At 47.9% G+C, this 12,406-nt stretch overlaps 1 protein-coding gene across 8 annotated transcripts in view; it reads left to right on the plus strand.

Moving 5' to 3' along the window:
• The first annotated feature begins 2,001 nt into the window (after positions 1-2,001).
• RALGPS1 (Ral GEF with PH domain and SH3 binding motif 1) overlaps positions 2,002-12,406 on the plus strand; it is a 262,271-nt gene continuing 251,866 nt past the window's right edge. For 6 of the 8 annotated variants that reach the window (XM_031677558.2, XM_072960157.1, XM_031677559.2 and 3 more), the window contains exon 1: positions 2,010-2,243. The gene's annotated coding sequence lies outside the window, so the exon portion shown is untranslated. Of the gene's footprint in view, positions 2,244-2,756; positions 2,776-12,406 lie in introns of those variants that run through there. The other 2 variants (XM_031677565.2, XM_072960155.1) reach the window with 2 other exon arrangements.

Consider the following 12,406-nt stretch of genomic DNA (forward strand, 5'->3'; position numbering starts at 1 on the left):
TGGTATCTCTGCCCAAACTGAGTTGAGAAGTTGATTTGCAAACTAGGTTCCTGGTTCTCCATTCTCTGGCCACTGAATAAAGCTTGTGCTGTTCCAGACTTAGCATCAGTTTTGTTATAAGCTTGTGAATCAGAGCAGAAAAAGAACCTCTATGGCCAAGGTGTCTTGTCCTGGGATAGGACCCTGGTACAGGTCCAGTTGAGATTGATTCAGTAACACTCCCAAACAGTGGAATTGGTAATCAGAACCTAAACATTCCTTTGTCCCTTCAGCCCTGAGAACAGAACAGGAGCTGCTTCCTTCCATCATTACACGTTTCCTCGGGGTAATAAGGTCCTTACATTGCATGAGAAATGACATAATATTATTTGAAGATAGACTCTGATTAATTAAAGATGTATATTGTAAACTTTAGGGCAACCAGTAACATTTTTTGAGATCATTTTCCCATTTTAAAATTGGGTTTAAAATAACTTTTTGATGTCTTACAGAAGAATTTATATTCATTGAAGAGAGCTTTGAATCTATGCATGAGCATACTGAAAATAAGACATGCCATTTAGCAAGCTTATATTATAAGCACTGTGCTGAACCTCCATGCTTGCCCTACATCACAAAGATAGAAATAACAATAGCTAATGTTTACTGAGCTCCTGTTAGGTATCAGGCCTTCCTCCATATGTCATCTTATCTAATCCAGCAGCCTTTCTAAAGAGGGTGCTATTTTCAGCATACTCATTTTTCAATAAAGAAAATGAGGCATAGAGATGTTAAGTAACTTGCTTACCTGCACACAGCTTGCTGGTGGCACAATCAGAGTTTGGACTCTGGCAGTCAAAAGTTCCCAGCTTTTGCACTCAGTCCCCACCCTGTGAATTTCTGAATCCAGAGGCTCTGAGCAGAAGGAACCATTGCATCACAGTGTCTGTTGTTCTCTTTAAGTAAAATAGCTAAGTATCATCTTTGATGATTATTCTTTTCTAAATGCAACATGGCGGAAATTTCCCTCAGAGATACCGGAAGAATGAGAAATGGTTTATTTTCATGGACTCTATTTCTTTTTTAAGAAAGAACCGTTGATTTTATTTATTTATTTAAAGTTAAAACGTAGTTAGTGGATGTATTGATAACTTTAAACATCCCTGCCCATTAAATTTTTTTTAAATTTCTTTTTGTTTGTTTTTCTCTTCTTCTTCTACTCTGATGTTACTGCAAAATGAATTTGAAGATTGTCAAAATGACGTTCCACTTGTCTAATGTGTCCAAGAATCATTCAGAGTAAGGCAGGACATAGGGCCTCCTTTCTGTGGGAGGCAGAACAGAGATTTTCTGTGGTTCTTCCAGGGCGTCACAGAACTGCTTTCGACTGTCTTTGCAACTTACTGTCTCTGCGACTTTAATCAAATGACTTAACCTTTCTGCTCACCTCATCGTGCGTGGCACAGAGTAAAGGATCTGGGAGCAGAGAGACAAGAGACAATTTCATTTCCCAGCTTTGCACTGCTGTGGTCTTGGGCAAGTCCCTTCCCCTTGAGGGGCTTAATTTTGCCCGGCTGTAAAAGAAACGGTTTGGACCCAAGGCTCTCTGAGGTTTCTTCCGGCTCTGATGTTCTATGTTCTGTGCCTACCTCCAAGTTGTAAAGAATGGGCATTAAGGTGATGTTTCTTACAAAACCATTTTTTGTTCAAAACGAATAAATCCCAGGTGGAGGTTTCGAGGGGAAATTGAGGCCTGAAAGGATGTATAGGGAATAAGATGCGCTGCCATTTCTAGGAAGGAGATGGGCGTGGCAGGGCGCTGGGGTGGGTGTGCTAGCAGCCGAGCATCCTTGCAGGCGGAGAGGGCGTCTGAGGGCTACAGTGGAGGCCGAGGCCAGGGAGGACCTGGTCTGCAGCGGCTGCGCACTAGCGCGCCCAGCCGGTCTATTTGCGTGTCTCCGCCTCTGCGACGAGCTGGTTGGGCGAGCTGGCAAGGCGCCGCGCACCGATTGGCTAGGCGGCCCGCCGCTCAGGTCCAGGAGCGGACGGTTCCTACTGCGGCTGGGCACCGGCTTCGCTCCCCCGTTGGCCCGCGCTCCAGCTGCGCCCGGCCTGGCCCTGGCCCGGCTCGGCCCGGCCCTGGCCTCCAAGCGAAGGCGCCGCTGCCGCCTGGGCCGCTCCCAGGGCCATGAGGAGGCGGCGGCAGCCACTGCGGCCCGCGTCAAGGTGACCGGCCGGGACTGCGGCGGCAACGAGAGCAGGCGGTGAGAGGAGAGGCCGGCGGGGCGGGGCGGGGCGGGGCCCTGAGGGCCGGGCCGGAGAGCTGCAGGTGCGGGGGGCGGGACCCCGAGGGGCCGCTGGGCCGGGGAGGGGCCTTGGGGTGGGGGGCGGGGGACGGGAGGCGGGGCCGGGGGGGCGGGGGTTGTGTCCAGTAGGTCTGCTGGCATGGGGGCCGGGCCGGGGGCTTTAGGTGCGTGGTGGGGGTGGGGGTTTTGGTATGGAGAACAGCGGGTGTGGGGGTGGAGATAGGGAAAGGCCGCAGGTGCAGGGGGCGGGGCGGGAGGAGGCAGTTGGGAGGGGCCGAGGGGGCTGCAGGTGCGAGGGGCGGAGCCTGGTGGGACCTCAGATTTGCCAGGGGGAGGGGGCTGCGAGATGAAGCCAAAGCCGCTGGAGAGGCCGGGCCTGAGGAAACCACAGGTGCAAAGGGCGGGACTAGGGAGACCTGCAGGGGCGGGGGGCGGGGCCCTGAGTGGCTGCAGGTCCGGAAGCGGGGCCCAGGTGAGAAGCGAGCCGAGGGTGAGTGGTCGCGGGAGAAGAGATAGCCACCCTCTCCGCTGTCCAGGGTGTTTGAGTGGGAGCAGGAGCTTTGGGCTCTCTGAGGATTCTGGAGGCTTCGAGGGTTGCGGCTGGGCCCGAAGGGCTGGCTAGGCCTGCGTGTGTCTCTGCTGAGTCGGACTTGGGTCTCAGCTGTCCTGGTTACTAGGCCGGGGACTTCTCTCATACCACGCCGTGCCCTTAAGTGGGGCGTACCGTTTTTCAGTCTCAGAGGCTTGTCCTGTTGCAGGGGGCATGCCTAGACTGGAAGGCGGTTGGCCTTCATTCCATCAGCTGTTGAGAAATGTGTGTACCTGAGGAGTAGTTAGTGTGAAGCTGGAAGGGCTCTGGCTTGCTGGCTTCTGGTACCAGGTGCTGTGGCAAATCTTAACAGTGGTAGTCTCCAAAAGACTGAAAAGGCAGCCTGGTGAGGGGAAGAACAGGAATGACGGTTCAGAAGCTTTTGCCTCTGTGTTACCTGGGAGAGCCTTTCACCTGTCTGAGCTTTGTTTCTTTGTGAAGTGAGCATCATGATACCTGCCTTGCGAGGCTAGGATGGAACAGTGCTTACTGTTTATATCCTTAGGTGAAGTTCTGGGTCTGCTGCTTCTGTTCCCGTGGGCAGGTTGCACCTGGAGACTGAGGGTCTAAAAAAGAGGAGATTTCTGATCAGTAGACCATTTTGTTGTTTGAGTTTGGGATGAGGTTTGTGGTGGGACTCATTCCTGTCTCGGATGGTGACTGCTCCTTCCAGTGAGGCCGGCGGGAGCTGTGGTAGGGAGCAAAGGCAGATGAAAAGCACAGGAACATTTAATTGCTGACCTTTAGACCCCAACCCCAGTAAGGACTCTGAACTGGAGCATGAGACTTAGACTTGAGCCTTATGGAATTTCCCCTCCCCATCCAAGTATGAACATTCATTTTACCACGTTCCAGAAGGAAGACACCAAAAAGAGGGGAATACCAGATTTCATTAGGTTCCTGCGGGGCAGAGAGAAGAAAGTGAGATGATGGGACTCCCTCCTATTTGGAAGAGTGTCCCATGCCCATGTGTGTGACCTTGCTCTGGAAGAGTGTCCCATTTCCACATGTGAGATCTTGCGTTGTGCAGTACCTCTGGTCACTAGCAGTGTGACCAGTCTGAACTGTCATTCCTTCTACCTGTGTTGCATGGATGAAAGAGAAGGCACGAGGAGGCTTCTCCTGTGCTGGCCTGCATTTTTCTTTACTTTAGAAGCTATAGGACTTTTGAGGGCCAACCACCGTGATGCTGGCCTCTCTCACTACCACTTGGTGTGGTGGTGACCCAGTGGCATCATGGGGATGGCATCTCAGGGATGGGTTCTTACTGGGGGCCTGTGCTTGTGTGAGCTGTCCCATTATGTCTGGGTAGAAATTATGTAAATAGCTCTCAGAGATTGCTGGACTCTGAGTAAGCATCATGCTCTGTGGGTTAAAAGGAAAGCCCAGACTTGGCACACAAGAGCTAGAAAATGTGTTGGATAATGAGGGGATTGGCTCTTTGATTGACATAATTGGAGTGACAACATCCAGGGTTGAGAGAGAAGCTTCATTAATGGAAAATATTGCATCCAGGGCTCTTGATATGGCTTCAGTCTACCTTTTAAAATTGATTTTCCTTTTCAGCATGGAGGGTGAGTTCTGGCTTGAAAGTCAGACAGATCTGCATCTGAAGCCTCATACACCAGTTTCTTAGCTTCTCAGAGCTTTGGCCTCCTTATTAGTAGAACAATGATAATCATGCCCACCTTGACAGGTTGTTATGAAGAATAAATGTGAAAAGATACGTGAAAGTACCTGACATATTAGGCACTCAGTGTAAGGGTCTGTCTCTACCTCACCTTGCCAACCTGTCTTTCAACACAGTGAAACAACGTGTCGCATGTAAGGAGAGCAGGGTTGGTAATTTTGAGGCCTTCACTTCTTATGTAACCTTGGTCAGAGCTCTTCCCCTCTCCAGGCCTTCACTAAGTGAGGTTGGGGTTAGAATATGTGAGCATGAGGAGTGATCATTACCCTAACATTCTGAACAGCATGCTGTCATGTTTTCCTGAAAGGCAGGAGGGAGGAAACTAATGACCTGTTGTTTAGTTCTTTTAAAAATACCTGTTGAGCACTTTGCCACGCACTTAGTAGATCCTCATTAAATATTTGTCCAAGGGACAGATGAAGGACTTTAGAAGATGTGGCAAATTGTCCCTGCTGCTTATATATTTGTTGTATCTGTACCTTCAAAGTGCATTTTATTTATTGCAGAAAAAAAAGTTGCAACAACTTTATCGTAAAATTAGTGAACCTCCGCATGAAAGACGAAAGTTGTTTCACAGTCCTATTTCACCACAAAGTAAATTCACCCAGTTTTTCATAAACATAAGATTTTTTTTCCTGGTTGCAATTATATATGTATGTGAGCATTTGGGAAAGGCCTGGCAATAAGTGATTTATTTAAATGGTGTTTTTGTCTTACTTTTTTAAGAAGTAAAAAAAAGTCACACATGGATTTTTTTTTTTAAAGGCAAGTGGTTCAAGGGGGACAAATTGTAAAGTGTCTTTCTTACCTCAATCTGCCAGTTCCCAGTCTTCTCCCTAGTGGCAACCGCTATTGCCATATTCTCATTTATTTTTTCTCTTACACAAAGAATAACGTTCTATACATACTCTTGCTCCTGCATTTATCTACATGATCTCTTTTGGAAATCGTTCCAAAAGTGGAAAACGTTCCAATTGATACATGTAATTCCTCCTTAATAAATGTTTTTGGCTGATATTTTAAGCACAATTTTGTATTTCTACTCCACACCCCACTCTCCGCCGCCATCATGTTTACTCAGTAATGGTTAGTGGTCATTGTTTGGAAGACTAACAAGAGACAGTCCTTGTTTTTGTCTAGGGAAGAAGTGGCTTTGGTTCCAGTTAACAGTAGACTAAAGGGCACTCCGTGTATCTGGATGCAAGGCACACACAGAAAGAGAAAGGAGAAGGGATTTGTTCACTAGGAATTGAAAACTGATTTTCCATTCAGCTCATGATTCAGAGTCCACCTCTGTCACTAGCGTATGACTTGGGGCAATTTACCTAATCTTTCTGAGTTTCAGTTTCCTTATCTGTAAAATGGATGGTGATAATAGGATCTGCCTTTTGGGGTTTTTGTGTAGAAGAAATGAGATCGTGTATGCAAAGTACTTGCAGTAATGGGTCATGGTAGGTGCTCAAGAAGGGGTAGCTTCTTTGTTATTAATACTCTAAAGTAGACTTTTAAAAATCATTTGTTAGCAGATATTTACTGGGCAGTTGAGGGTGAGCCATGGAGAATACCCAAAGTCCTTGCCCTCGAGATGCTCACGTAGTGTGTGGGGGAACAGGCACACAAGTTGCTGATTACAGAACAGAGCCCAGTGGTGGGGAGGTGAACAGTATGGATGTTATGGAGGCAGGAAACGACTTCTCCCTCAGTGATTTGGAAACAGCTTCCCAGTTCAGCTTTTTCCTCTTTTGTGAAACCTACTCAATTCTTCTACAAGTGACCACTCCCATCTGTGCTCCCTTAACTTTCGTCATGTGCGTACCTTGATCGGAGCATGCACCTTGCTATTGCATGCATTATTCTATGCCTGTGTCTCTTCCCTGCACAGGGAAAGTCTCCTACTTTCTTTGCTTCTGAGTCTCCAGGGTAGGTTCTTGGTAGACATTGTGATGCGCCACTACTCAGACAAGTCATGCTGACAAACGTTGGCAAACTCAGGTCTTTGGTGAAACCCAGACTCTGGACTCTGTTACTTCATTCCTCAAGTATTTGAGTTGCTGGCTGAGACACACGTGTGCTGTGCCATGTACAAGCTGTAGGCTTTGGGTCTGGCTGGTGATACTTGTCCTACGAAGTCTTAGGGATGAGAGAGGGAAGAAGTGTTTGCTCCAGATGCTCCAGGACAAGATGGGGAAGAGAAAGAAGGGCCAGTCTGAAAATGAACTGCTCATGCCTGTTGAAGCCCACTTCTTCCTTCCTCAGAAATGTGGCTGCCGACCATTCCTTGGAGGTGACCTTGGCCCCAGGGAGCTGAGTAGGTGGTCTGTAGATTCTGACCAAGGATGGGGGAGAGTTGGTTGGATTGGCTTCTGTGGGGGACATCCTGGGGCATTTCTGGGGCCACTTTCTTACAAGGAGAGGAGGTTTCACCTCCTTCACATGGGCTTTCACCCACCAGCCTTGCTGTGCGCCTGCTTTGGGCTAAACCCTTTGCTGGGTGCTGGACACATGGAGATGAAGGAGTTCCATCCTGCCCTTGGGGAGCTGACGGTTAGTGGCAGTGACAGAAGACCTTGAGGGAAGCAGCCAGGCGGATTCAGGCTCTGGAGCGAGGCAGACCTAGGCTCTAATCCTGGCTCTTCCACACACACCTTTGTGACCTTAGGCAAGTGTCTTCCCCCTCAGAGTCTCAGTTACCTGCTTTATAAAATGGGGACTGTAGTGTTAGCTAAGTGGGGGCTGTTGTTGAAGATTCAGTGAAATAACACCGTGGACTGTTGAGCAGAGTGCCTGATGGGAAGCTGATGCTCACAACACGCTTGGTGCTTAATTATCTTTGGTACTGGGGGAGCACTGGGAAGTATGTGTTTGGCTTTTTCTCCAGGTTCTAGTGTGGTGGTGAAGGTGATGGCCAAGGTGTCTGAGAAACCAGCTCTGAAGTCACAAAGTGCTCAGAAAGTCCTTGGGACATTCCTTAGGGGTCCACAAATGTTTTCTCCCCTTTTTTGCACACGCTTTTCTTAAGGTGGGTTCTAGCCGGGCACTCCTGAGTGCCTTCTTTGATCACTGGCACTGAACAATTCCATGACTTTTCCCCAAAGGGAGGCATGAGTCAGGCTTGTCCCACCTGCACTTACTGAGAAGAGCAGAGACCAGGAAGACCTGGGGAGGCACATCCTTCCCTAGTTTTTCTGCAGAGCTTTCAAATCCAGAGCTTTGTATTCCTTGAACAAGATTTATCTCCTGAGCACCAGAGAGGCAGATAGGACTGCACTTACAGTCGACTCTGGAGTCGGGCATATGCGGGTTTGTGTCCTGACTCCACCACTCACAAGCCCTTTGGCTTCGGGCAGGTGACCACTCCTCTGTTTTCCTCACCCGTACTGGAATGTATAGTATTTACCTCCATTTGCTTCCTACAGGACTTCAAGGAGATGATGAGGAACGGGGCTTAGCATAGTGCTTGCACACCATGAGGGCCCAGTCAGCATGAGCTGGAATAATGTTCTCTTAACACACATTAAGAAGGTTGGAACTTATGTGAGTTATTGCACAAGGAACGTGTTAAAGCTCAGATGTCCTTGGTGCTGGGGGCTAGCCGAAGCACACAGGGCAGCAGGCAGAGCTTGACCTGCATGGGGACTGCACCTGTGAGCCTTGACTCCCACAAAAGCAGCAGGTACTGGTGATGGGGAGGGAGAGGCACCCCGAGGGTGTGCCCTGCCTCAGACCCGTCCAGGATCTGAAGGCTAGTTTTCCAGGTTCTTTCTATTTCATTGTTGTCTGATTCCATGTAAATAATGGGTCTTTATATGAAGTAATATGACATTATACTTTCCCTGTTTAGGATTTAAATATTTTTTATTATCAGATTTTATTTTAAGGTTAAGGCAGTTACTTGAGTAATCAGAAGAAAATGTAAATGTTTGGCCTCAATAGTCAAAGGTTTCTTTGAAAATCATCTTATTAGAGAAAAGAAAGAGTAATGAATGTAATTAAATTTGTATTTATTGGATATAATAATTCTCACCCACTCTTGTATAAGCTTGATAAGTAGGTCAAGGGAAATCTGTGCTTTTGATACATTTCTGAGTAATTAAATATTTATGGAAAACAAGTTAATAAGTCCAGGAGAATTTGCTATGTCTCTTTTTGTGGCAATAAATTTTATTATGTAGAATTAGTGACTTTCACTATTGAAAGATGTTTCTTATTTTGTGCCCTTTTTGTTGCTGTGTTTTGTTTTTTCTCTCTAGATACCCTATCTCCAGCACTTTCAGTCCACTAGCATTTAAGAATTGTTGCCCTACTGGGCTCCACAACCCCCTGCTGTACATGTCATAACACTGGGTGACCAACCACGGCTTCCTGCGACTCCCCTCCACCTGGATTCGGCAGTCAGAGTCTGCGTTTGTTCTTCCCGCCATATTCAGGGCCTTGTCCAGGGCTAGTGCAAGGCAACCAGAATGAACTGCAAATGTCATTCCCTCTGCTTAAAACCCTTCAGTGGCTTCTGGTTTCTTTTAGAAAAAAGACCAATTGTTTGCGTGACCCTTGGGGTTTACAGATAAGCTCTTCAGTGTAACTGTAGTTACGCCCATTTGCCCAGTGCAGTGTTCACAGCCCCAGCCCATCGTGGACAGTGGCTGCTTTGCTCACTGCCCGTCTTCAGTGCCTGGCGTGGCATCTGGCACTTAATAAATGTTTGATCAGTGGATAAATGAAATAAAGGGTGAGTGCCCAGTGACTGATTTGAATCTATAAAATGAGAAGGTTGCTGGATCTGAGGTCCCTTCATTATAAAATATCTCGATACTTTACAAAGTCTCTTGATACCTGTTTTTTCAGCTTCATATTGATTCTGCAGGGTAGGTGGGGCGGGCTTTGGTGTACAGAGGAGAAAATGGAAGCACAGAGAGAGTAGACAGGTTGCTGAAAATGTAGCTATGGGAGCCGCTGAGGGCTCCTGACGCGCCTGTCCTCACGGCCCGACTGCCTCCAGGTGTGGATGCTGAGGAGTCACAGGTGAGATGGGGAGACAGTGATTCACTGACAAAAGGTACTTGTAATAAGTTTCTCTTGGTTTCAGTTATTTTAATTTCCTGATAATTGAATTTGAGAAGTTGATTTCAATTTGGAGTGATGGATTTAAGGTCTGGTTTCTTTCTAGGGACCAGGAAACCGTCGTCTTCTTGTAAGTATAGTATAGACCCTAAAGTATAGGATCGATGCATGTGCTGATTGGTCGATAACTAAGATTAGAATTTGTTCTTTTGGGGAAGCTTTTTGGTAAGATTAGAAGTTACTTGCTGGTTTATATGTAGCATTACTTTGCTGTTTTCAAAAGAGGCTGGTTGCTTCAGATAGTCTGTCTCTCCGTTTTACCTCTTGGTTTGCTTGCTACAGGGCTCTTTTGCAGTGAGCACTGCTGTGGGCTTTGTGCTCGTCGGATGTAGTGTCAGTCTGTTTTGAAGGTTAGAGTCCACTCTTCCCACTTTCCAGTGAGGGTGAGGATCTTGCCAGGGCCTCATACTCAGATGTCCTGATTCCCCACCAGCAAAACCCATGGACATCCATTTGTTTGTTGTGGTTTCCCAACAGCTGCCTCAGGTCCTGTGATGTTGCTCATAGGCCATTAAGAAGCATTTATCTCTGATGAAAACCTCAGCTTCAGGGTCTTCTGTTGAATCTCCAGTGTGACTCTGGCGAAGAGGAGCTAAGACCTGACTTAGTGCACGGCTCCGGTGTTTGGTGATGGTGGCCAGCTGAGAAAAGGCAGTGCCTCTCATGGTCTGCTAGCAATACATGAGTTGATCTTGGGGGGCTTCATCATGATGTTAGGGGGCTAAGAGATTCATGGAACCTAGTTTTGTCAGTATAGCTAGTGTGCTTGTGGAACAGAGAGAGCAGCCTGGTATTATAGAAAGATCGCTGGGTATGAAGCCAGAATGCTCAGTGTGTCAGTTTGCTCTGACACCTGCTTTCCAAGTAAACAGGAATATCCCCAGTGTGTGTGCATCTTTTCCTCAGTAGGAAAGCCTCAGTTTTAAGATCTATGATTGCTTTGTGAGGGTTGAGTCAGAGTAAAGCGGGCTGGATGTGATTAAAGTATTGTACCAGTAACCAAAGGCAGCCTTATTCCTTGATCTTCCTTGTCTTCCAGACCTACCTGCCCACCCATCCATCTATCCACCTCCCCCCATCCATCCAGTTCTTATTCAGGGCCTGAGTGCTAGCACCCTTCTGAGTGTGGGGCCACAGTAGAGGAAAGAGACAAGTCTGGTCCTTGCTGTCTTTTTGGCTTATAGTCTAGCAAAGTTAGTAAGTATAAAAACAAGTACAGAAACAATAACAAATAAGTATACGAAAGATTAATTACAGCCCTGACAATGGCTCCAGAAGAAGGATACAAAAGGTCATAAACTGGATGGTTTTACCTGGCTGGGTGGTCAGAGACCGCTTCCTAGAGGAAAGACGAGTTGGAGTTGGCCGGGTGGAGAGGTGGCAACTACATGTATCATAGTCCCAACTGGGGCAAGGGTGTGGTGAGTTCAAGGAGTAACAGAAAGCCGGGGTGGCTGGAGCACTGAGCACGAGGGAGACTACAGCTTGGAGCGATGGCATTGCTTTCTTGACCCGTGCTGGAAACCCCTGACAGATTCTCTTGTTACTAACTCTTCTTTCTCAGAACTCCCATCTGTCACCAAAAGCACCTATTACTGAAACATTACCTGCCATGGTTTCCAGGATAGCAGTTGGCCTTATTTTTATTGCTTTAAAGATTGGTTGCTTCCTTTGCTTCTTGAGGGGGTGGAAGAACACCTTGATCTCATCAGTTTCACTCAGGAACATTTGCTGTGTGCATAGTTGGGCCCAACACTGCAGTCTTTGCCCTCAGGAGCCCTCTGACCTGACAGAGGAGTAATAAATGATGATGATGCCTGGTCAGGGCTGGTAAGTAGTGGAAATGGAAGCTCGTGGCACTGAGTCAGACTCAGGATCTTAAAGACAGACATTCAGTTTCACAGGTGCAGGGGGACATAGGCAGAGGAAAACAGACCTTAGGGGTCCAGAAGCAGGAGGCAGCATGCTGTGTCTCAGGTGTGAGCGGGTGGGGTTGCTGGAGTGCGAGGCCCCTGGTGAAGGGAGTGGGGAGCAGCCCACAGGAGACAGAGCAGACAGGCGGTTTGGGGTTGGTACTCAGAGGGACTGGCAGGCAGTGCTTAGGAGTTCAGACGTTATCCTGTGGCCTGTGGAGAATCGTTCCAGGGTTATAGGAGGGGAGAAATCCCTTCAGTTATAATCCTGATGTGGAGGATGGATGGTGTGGGAGGAGACTGGCATTTGGGAGATGAGTGAGGGGGCTGTTGCACCTGAACCTGGCCATGAGGATGGAGAGGAGAAAGTGGGCTCGAGAGAAACTGAGGTAGAGGTGTTTCTCCGAGATTTAGCAGATGAGAGGGAGGGAGGGCAGGCAGCATCAGAGTTTCTCACTTAGTGATGTGAGGTGCTGGCCAGCCAGTCAAAGGACAAGGAACGTGAAAGGAGTACTGAGGTGGGAGGAGGAAGTAGTGAGCTTGGTTTTGGCCATTTTGAGTTTGGAGTGCCTGTGGGACAGCATTCGGCAGCTGGCCTGCTAGTCTGGAGCTCAGAGAGAGGTCTGGGCCAGAGCACTGGTTCTCCCTGGAGCATCAGAATCCTCTGTGTTGTTTGTGGGAGAGAGGCTGCTCACCTGTATGTTGAAGAGTTTTCACAGCTGGTCCTGATGCCCCAACTAGTCTGGAGAGAGGCTTGGCTCCCAGGGTGGTCAGAGAGGTGTTGGATTACTCAGGAAGGTTATCTGTAGTC

Source organism: Vicugna pacos, chromosome 4, assembly GCF_048564905.1.
Source record: "Vicugna pacos chromosome 4, VicPac4, whole genome shotgun sequence".
In the NCBI taxonomy this organism is placed as follows: Eukaryota; Metazoa; Chordata; class Mammalia; order Artiodactyla; family Camelidae; genus Vicugna; species Vicugna pacos.